The following is an 8,306-nucleotide window of genomic DNA, read 5'->3' as shown; positions in this document are numbered from 1 at the left end:
ATAGGATCTGAACATATGATCTTCCACCAAATAAACCAACTAGCATCAACTACAAGGAGTAATTAACACTACTAGCAACCTACTAGTACCAATCCCGGACTTGGAGACAAGAATTGGATACAAGAGATGAACTAGGGTTTTGAGAGGAGATGGTGCTAGTGAAGATGTTGATGGATATTGCCCTCTCCCGATGAGAGGAGCATTGGTGATGACGATGGTGATGATTTCCCCTCCCGGAGGGAAGTTTCCCCGGCAGAACAGCTCTGCCGGAGCCCTAGATTGGTTTTGCCAAGGTTCCGCCTCGTGGCGGCGGAATTTCATCCGAGAAGATGGCTTCTGATTTTTTCTCATCGAAAGACTTCATATAGCAGAAGATGGCCACCGAAGGGCCACCAGGGGGCCCATGAGGTAGGGGGGCGCGCCCAGGGGGTAGGGCGCCCCACCCTCGTGGGCAGGGTGTGGCCCCCCCTGGTGAAATTCTTGCGCTCAGTATTTTTTATATATTCTGAAAACGTCTTTCGTGAAGTTTTAGGACTTTTGGAGCTGTGCAGAATAGGTCTCTAATATTTGCTCCTTTTCCAGCCCAGAATCCCAGCTGCCGGCATTCTCCCTCTTTATGTAAACCTTGTAAAATAAGAGAGAATAGGCATAAGTGTTGTGACATAATGTGTAATAACAACCCATAATGCAATAAATATCGATATAAAAGCATGATGCAAAATGGACGTATCAGTACACAGCATTGCATACATGATAGAGCCTATGGTTGAAGCATAGGGAACACTTTTCATTTTCTCTCTATCTTCTGAAGTGGTCGGGCATTGAGTCTTACTCAATTTCACACCTTGCAACACAGGCAAGAACCCTTTCTTAGCTTGATCCATTTTGAACTTCTTCGAAACTTTATCAAGGTATGTGCTTTGTGAAAGTCCAATTAAGCGTCTTGATCTATCTCTATAGATCTTGATGCCCAATATATCAGAAACTTCACCGAGGTCTTTCATTGAAAAACTTTTATTCAAGTATCCTTTTATGCTGTCCAGAAATTCTATATCATTTCCAATCAACAATATGTCATCCACATATAAAATTAGAAATTCTACATAGCTCCCACTCACTTTCTTGTAAATACAGGCTTCTCCAAAAGTCTGTATAAAACGATATGCTTTGATCACACTATCAAAACATTTATTCCAACTCCGAGATGCTTGCACCAGTCCATAAATGGGTCGCTGGAGTTTGCACACTTTGTTAGCTCCCTTTGGATCGATAAAACCTTCAGATTGCATCATATAGAACTCTTCTTCCAGAAATCCATTCAGGAATGCAGTCTTTACATCCATTTGCCAAATTTCATAATCATAAAATGCGGCAATTGCTAACATGATTCGGACGGACTTAAGCATCGCTACGGGTGAGAAGGTCTCATTGTAGTCAACTCCTTGAACTTGTCGAAAACCTTTTGCAACAAGTCGAGCTTTGTAGATAGTAACATTACCATCAGCGTCTGTCTTCTTCTTGAAGATCCATTTGTTCTCGATGGCTTGTCGATCATCGGGCAAGTCAACCAAAGTCCACACTTTGTTCTCATACATGGATCCCATCTCAGACTTCATGGCCTCAAGCCATTTTTCAGAATCTGGGCTCATCATCGCTTCTTCATAGTTCGTAGGTTCGTCATGGTCAAGTAACATGACCTCCAGAACTAGATTACCATACCACTTGGGTGCGGATCTTGCTCTGGTTGACCTACGAGGTTCGGTAGTAACTTGATCTGAAGTTTCATGATCATCATCATTAGCTTCCTCACTAGTTGGTGTAGATGTCACAGGAACCGGTTTCTGTGATGAACTACTTTCCAATAAGGGAGCAGCTACAGTTACCTTATCAAGTTCTAATTTCCTCACACTCACTCCTTTCGAGAGAAACTCCTTCTCTAGAAAGGATCCATTCTTAGCAACGAATATCTTGCCTTCGGATCTGTGATAGAAGGTGTACCCAATAGTTTCCTTTGGGTATCCTACGAAGACACATTTCTCCGATTTGGGTTCGAGCTTATCAGGTTGATGCTTTTTCACATAAGCATCACAGCCCCAAACTTTAAGAAACGATAACTTTGGTTTCTTGCCAAACCATAGCTCATAAGGTGTCGTCTCAAAGGATTTTGATGGTGCCCTATTTAACGTGAATGCAGCCGTCTCTAAAGCATAACCCCAAAACGATAGCGGTAAATTAGTAAGAGACATCATAGATCGCACCATATCTAGTAAAGTATGATTACAACATTCGGACACACCTTTACCCTGTGGTGTTCCAGGTGGCGTGAGTTGCGGAACTATTCCGCATTGTTTCAAATGTAGGCCAAAAACTCAAATATTCTCCTCCACGATCAGATCGTAGAAACTTTATTTTCTTGTTACGATGATTTTCCACTTCACTCTGAAATTCTTTGAAGTTTTCAAATGTTTCAGACTTATGTTTCATTAAGTAGATATACCCATATCTGCTCAAATCATCTGTGAAGGTGAGAAAATAACGATACCCTCCACGAGCTTCAATATTCATCGGACCACATACATCAGTATGTATGATTTCCAACAAATCTGTTGCTCGCTCCATAGTTCCGAAGAATGGTGTTTTAGTCATCTTGCCCATAAGGCATGGTTCACAAGTACCAAGTGATTCATAATCAAGTGATTCCAAAAGTCCATCAGTATGGAGTTTCTTCGTGCGCTTTATACCAATATGACCCAAACGGCAGTGCCACAAATAAGTTGCACTATCATTATCAACTATGCATCTTTTGGCTTCAACATTATGAATATGTGTATCACTACTATCGAGATTCAACAAGAATAGACCACTCTTTAAGGGTGCATGACCATAAATGAAATTACTCATATAAATAGAACAACCATTATTCTCAGATTTAAATGAATAACCGTCTCGCATCAAACAAGATCCAGATATAATGTTCATGCTCAATGCTGGCACCAAATAACATTTATTTAGGTCTAAAACTAATCCCGAAGGTAGATGTAGAGGTAGCGAGCCGACGGCGATCACATCGACTTTGGAACCATTTCACACGCGCATCGTCACCTCGTCCTTAGCCAGTCTTCGCTTAATCCATAGTCCCTGTTTCGATTTGCAAATATTAGCAACAGAACCAATATCAAATACCCAGGTGCTTCTGCGAGCTCCGGTAAGGTACACATCAATAACATGTATATCACATATACCTTTGTTCACTTTGCCATCCTTCTTATCCGCCAAATACTTGGGGCAGTTCCGCTTCCAGTGACCAGTCTGTTTGCAGTAGAAGCACTCAGTTTTAGGCTTAGGTCCATACTTGGGTTTCTTCTCCTGAGCAGCAACTTATTTGCCGTTCTTCTTGAAGTTCCCTTTCTTCTTCCCTTTGCCCTTTTTCTTGAAACTGGTGGTCTTATTGACCATCAACACTTGATGCTCCTTCTTGATTTCTACCTCCGCAGCCTTTTGTAAGTGCATCTAGTGCCACCCCTAGTTGGTTTTGGAGTATTGACAACAAACCTGGTTGAGGGACTAATGTGTTTGTGAGAATTGCAGAATAACACAGGTAGAAGTCCCTCATTGATTCGGTTTTCCTACCAGAGATGACCCCTAAAAATGTATGAAGACATTGACGTCAAAGGTGGGATGTGAAGACATTCACATTGAAGACTATGACAAGAGAAGACATCGTGTGAAGACTATGGGGCGCGAAGACTTAGTTGTTTCGTCGTTCTTTTTCTTCTTCGTTGAGTCATAGGAACCACCGTACCATTACGTGGGGTCCAAGACAACCAGTCAGAATGACTGAAGTGATGCTTAACCAAAATCCTATGTCTTCGAGTGAAGACTATGAGAGCAAATCTTATTCAGAGTTGGATAAGTCAGCTTTGCTTGTAGCCCAAGTAAAGTTGCCGTGTGTGTTTGAAATCTGACCGTTGGAACACGTGTCAGTTCCTTAGTGACCCAGGGTCATTTCGGACAAATCAGGTCGGGTTGCCTAGTGGCTATAAATAGCCCACCCCCTACAACCATAAACGGCTGGCTGCTCAGAGTTAGTGTACGGCTTTTGTGAGAGCAACCCACCTCGAAGCCTTTGAGAGAGAATTCCTTGCGAGGATAAAGCCCTAAACACCCAGAGCCAAAGAGTGTTAGGCATCACTTAAGTCTTCCTGTCTGTGTGATCTGAAGACTAATTACACTTGAGGACTGTGAATCCTCGAGCCGGTTAGGCGTTGCGTTCTGAGCATCCAAGAGTCACTGTGGATCGTTGGTGAACGAAGTCTGTGAAGGTTTGGAAGTCTGCCTTGAAGACTTACCAGAGTGATTGAGCGAGGACTGGGTGTCCTTAGCTCAATGGGAATAAGGTGAAGACACGGTCTTCTGAGTTGAATCTCAGCCTCCCTAACCAGACGTACAGTTGCCACAGCAACTGGAACTGGTCCAACAAATCATTGTCTTCAACGAGTCACTAGTTTTATCCTTCCCATCCCTTTATTTACTGTTGGCCCTGGTGAAGTCATTGTATGATTGCATTATCTTTTGTCTTCACTGAGTGACTGCTTGTTCTGATTGGCTTCATACTATCTTCCATCCTGATCTATACTGCCTAGCTGCTATTAGTCTTCGTGCTTTCATTTCATTGAATACTTGACTATGGCTTGCTTAGTGTAGTCTACCTTCCGCTGCATGGTAATAGGTTTATTTCTATCGTTTGTCTTTGAAACTTCCATAAGGTGAAGACTTTCATAAAAATCGCCTATTCACCCCCCCTCCTCTAGTCGATCACTAGCACTTTCAATTGGTATCAGAGCAAGGTACTCCCTTGTTCTTTGTGATTCGGTTTAACCACCTGGAGTTTTAGCTATGTCGACTGTAGGGATAATCAAAGTCTCCACTGTGTGCCCAGTCTTCGATGGAACTGAATATCCCTACTGGAAGAATAGGATGCGCATGCATCTTGAAGCCATTGATGTCGACCTCTGGTATGTCGTCAAGAATGGCGTCCCCAAGGCTGGTAAAGGTGTCACCGCTGCTGATGTCAAGAAGTTCGTTCAACTGGACTCCACGACCAAGAACATCATCTTTGGTCATCTGACCAAAGGACATTATGGCCATGTGAGTGCTCTGGAAACATCTAAGCTAGTCTGGGACTGGCTCTCCAAGGTCAATGAAGGCGTCTCAACCCAGAGAGATCAAAGAATCAGTGTCCTTCGCAACCTCTTCAACCGCTTCAAGAGAAACGACAATGAGAATGTTCAACTCACGTTTGATCGACTCACTAACATCACAAATGAGCTTCAAGCCCTCGGCGCTACTGAGATCACCAAGCATGAAGTTGTCAAGACACTCCTGAGATCACTTGACAGCTCGTTTGACACCCTAGCCCTGATGATTCAAGAACATCCTGACTTCAAGACACTCGATCCGTCTGACATACTTGAAAGGCTCAACACACATGAGTTTTAGCTTTCTGAGAAAAGAGATATCTACGGTCCCAATTATGGGCGAACTCGTGCCTTGAAGGCAAAAGCTGTCTCCTCATCTGAAGAAGAATCTGATAGCAGTTCTGATGATCCTGAAGACATTGGAAAGGAGCTTGCTATGCTTGTGAAGAAGTTCCAAAAATTCACCAAGAAGAAAGGCTTCAGAAAGTCTTCACGATCAAGCTCAAGGAATGATGAAGCTTCTACTCATGACTACAAGAAGAGAACATGCCACAAGTGCAAGAAACCTGGCCACTACATCTCTGAGTGTCCGCAGTGGGACAATGAGAACAACAAGAGGAAGAAGAGCAAGGAGTATGATTCTGACGACAAGAAGAAGAAGAAATACTCAAAGTCTTCTTCCAAGTCTTCCTCAAAGTCTTCATCACATAAGAAGAGCTCATCTGGCAAGGCTTGTGCGTTTGTTCGCAAGGAAATGGATTCAGAGGAGGAGTCCGATTCTGGCATTGCAAGTCTAGCTACAGCATACGTTGCCAAGTCCATCTTCAACACTGAAGACAATGACTTCATCACCGACGCCGATGCAAATGACAAGGACTACTCCACTCCCACCTACTGCTTCATGGCACGCGGAGCCAAGGTAAACACATGCACTACTCACTATCAAACATCCAGTGAAGATGACTCTGATTGTGGTTCCAAACCCAGCTACAGAACACTTGCTAAAATTGCAACTGAACAACAGAAAGCTATGAACATATTCAAAAACTGTTAGACAAAAGCGATGACCTGTTAGACGCTGAAATGACTCGATCTCAGTCCTTAATTGAAGACATAAAAAATCTTCATGTTAAGTATGAGGAACTTGAAAGTCGTCATGAAACGCTCTCAACAACTCATGAAAAGCTATCCTATGATTATCTTCAGAGGAAGCAAGATCTTGAGAAATTGAGAGCGGCTCATGAAGATCTTCAAAAGGAAAATGAGTCACTTCGCGCCAAACAGATCAGTTCCACTTAGGAAGGATTTGAACCACCATGTCTTAAATGCATTGAGCGTGACAATGCTACTTCTGTTGCTGGATGTTCTACTGCTGCTACTATTGCGATATCTTCAACTGTTGATGTGGTAACTAACCCCTCTGCTGAGGATACCACTGCCATTGCTGATGAAAATGTTAGGTTGAAGACATTGCTTGAAACAGGGATGTACAAAAGTCTCAAAGGGAATCAGACACTATGTGATGTCCTCAAAAGGCAGATCCTGAACCGAAACCCTAGGAAAGAGGGTCTAGGGTTCGAAAGGAAAATGAATGCTGACGGCTCTTACTGGAAACCTGAGCAGTACCCCAAAACCACATGGGTTACTGCAAAGGAACCTTCAGTGGATCCATCCACCCTGTCTGGCTTCACTTGTGCTAATCCCATTGTTATTGATGAATCGTATGATGCAAACTATAAACTGTTTAAGAATCAGAATGGTGAAGTGTTTGCCAGGTATATTGGTACTAACTGCAGGAATGGGCCACCTATGAAGAAAGTCTAGGTGCCGAAAAAGTTGTTGGAGAATCTTCCTGTGAATGTCGTCATGACACCACAAGTGAAGAAGACAAACTCCAGACCACAAGCTTCATATGGTCCAAAGGCTTCATATAGACAAAGGACTCACCTGAGTCGCACTAATGCAAATGTTTTGCAGGGAAACCATACTCAGGCCTATGAATATGAGCGCGTTTCATCAAACCGCCATGTTCATAAGACCAAGAACTACTCTGCTTATTCTTATGAGTACTATTGTCCACCTGCAAGATTTTTTGCTAGGGCTCCAAAGTCAAAGTTCTCAGATGCTGCACTTAGACTCATTGCTTCGAAGCCACCCTTGAAGATGTGGGTGGCTAAGAAAGCTTAACTCTGTTTTGCAGGGAAGGGTCTCCGGCTGAAAATCAAATTCGTCTGAAGCTATTGCTGGGGACCTTAAACATCTTGTAGGGCGCAAGATCAAATGCCCAAATGGTCTTATTATGTATTTTGTTCCTGAGTCGCTTGCTACTTGCCCTATCAGTCCTAACCTTGATCTAAGCTTTCATAATCCACTTGCTCGTCAAATGTTTATGCTTCACAATTCTCTTCATGAAGCCTATCCCCCTAACTGCACTGTAGGGTATGACACCAGTTGCTTCAGAATGGATTATTGATAGTGGGTGTACTAATCACACGACTGACAAGCGAAGTCTTCTCATGGACTCAACTTTATGTCCATCTGACAAGAGTCACATCACATTTGCTGATACTGGTAAAAGCAAGGTATTGGGTCTAGGTAGAGTTGCAATCTCGAGGGATCAACACATGGATAAAGTAATGCTTGTTGAATCCCTTGGTTTCAACTTAATGTCTGTCTCAATGCTTTGTGATTTAAACATGATTGTGATATTTGGAAAATATCGTTGCCTTGTTCTAATGGAATCTGACAAGTCTCTAGTCTTTGAAGGGTATCGGAAAGATGATTTGTACGTGGTAGATTTATTAGCAGGACCACAGCTTGCCGTATGTCTTCTAGCAAAAGCTTCAGAATGCTGGCTCTGGCATCGGAGGCTAGGGCATGCTGGCATGAGGAACTTGCACACTCTTGCAAAGAAGAAGCATGTCATAGGCATCGAGGGTGTCAAGTTCAAGAAGGATCACTTATGTGGTGCCTGTGAAGCAGGAAAGATGACGAGGGCCAAGCATCCCTCAAAGACAATCATGAAAACCACTCAACCCTTCGAACTGCTCCACATGGACCTCTTCGGTCCCACTCACTACTCAACTCTTACTACTACTGCTTGTCTCT

Source organism: Triticum urartu, chromosome 2 (assembly GCF_003073215.2).
Source record: "Triticum urartu cultivar G1812 chromosome 2, Tu2.1, whole genome shotgun sequence".
In the NCBI taxonomy this organism is placed as follows: domain Eukaryota; kingdom Viridiplantae; phylum Streptophyta; class Magnoliopsida; order Poales; family Poaceae; genus Triticum; species Triticum urartu.
Note: the sequence above shows the minus strand (reverse complement) of the source record.